We start from the raw sequence: 1,586 nt of genomic DNA on the forward strand, positions 1-1,586 counted from the left end.
GAGATGTGTATAAGATATATATATATACAGGGTGTCCCGAAATTTGCGAATCAAAATTTTATAGCAAGAAAGTTGTCGAAAATTTAAGTAAAAATATTATTTGTAAATTTTTAATTTAAGCAGTAGTTTTTAAGATATAAGAGCTTAAATTTAGCCATAATTATAGATTAAATGAGATTACGATTAAACGGAAACATGTCTGTGAACGCGTCGATATAGTGCTAGTGGTCGCGCACTTCACACGAGTACTAATCTATAATTGGCTAAATTTAAACCTTTATATTTCAAAAACTATTGCTTAAAATCAAAATTTACAAATAACTTTTTTACTTAATTTTTTGAAGACTTTTTTGCTATAATATTTTGATTCGCGAATTTCGGGACACCCTGTATATATAATTTTGTATTATATATATATATATATATATATATATGTACATACACATATATATAAAATATCGAATGAACCTTAGAGACCTCCTGTTCGGCGTGCACATTTTAAATTTAATTCTAGATTCCATCTCCTAGGATAGGTTTGCAGCTCATTGTTGAGCGGCGATCTATGTTCTGTGCACGTTCGCAAACGCACGAATCTATATATACAGCGCGCCGAAAGATATTACGTTAGTGATTGGATTCGCCGACGTGGAACTATCGATCTGACACACATGTTGCTTTTATATCAGGAAATAGATTTTGAATGGGCCCGGACAAAGGTCAATTATCAATTCGCAGACGTTTTGTCCGATTAATTGCTGTCATGAACACCTATTTTTACCACATTAATGTTAATTTCAATGTAGTAAAATAGCAAACAGATAATTAATTTATATTTATTACTTGTAATTTACACAGCAATTGTTCTGCGAAACATCTGTGCAAAATCTGTTTTGTGAATAATGTGTGAAGTCTTAAAAAGGCCTAATTTTCAAAAATGCTGTTGCAAGCGTTAATTAATTCAATTATTCAGCTTAATCTCCAGTCAAATATATGTGACTTTTTTATTTTAAAAATAATAAATCAACTAATTATTGTACGTGTTGCTAATTGCTTTGCGTAAAACAGATTTTAATATACGCATAAATACATTTGTATTATGTTTATATATTGAATAATTATACAGTTGAAAAAAAAATGTAGAGGCATCGATGCAACTATACCGATATCTAAATCGTCTTTATTTAAAATATATGCCACACTAGGCATCACAGCACGCGCTACGCGCACACTATTTAACTTTTGATGTTATATACAAACATATACAATATACAAGTACACAGATATTCAAATCAATTATCTAATCTTTGTGAGCTGCTAAAACACAATCTTCTCTACCCTTACAATTACTCTTGCATTGTACTAAGTAAATAAAGCAAGATAATTAATCAGGATTTATTACGGAAGAAAAGCAATAATAAATTTGACTGTCGAACGTCAACATGTTTTTTTTTTTAAGAGTGGAGTGGACAAGTACATAAATATATACATCAATCACGACGATTATGAAACCTTTAGGAGCTGCCAAAACGTGCGCTGACAATTACTCTCGCAATGTACTGAAGTGAGACAGGCGAGAGAATTAATCG

The sequence above is a fragment of the Wasmannia auropunctata genome, unplaced genomic scaffold, assembly GCF_000956235.1.
Source record: "Wasmannia auropunctata unplaced genomic scaffold, wasmannia.A_1.0 LD336049.1, whole genome shotgun sequence".
Taxonomy (NCBI): domain Eukaryota; kingdom Metazoa; phylum Arthropoda; class Insecta; order Hymenoptera; family Formicidae; genus Wasmannia; species Wasmannia auropunctata.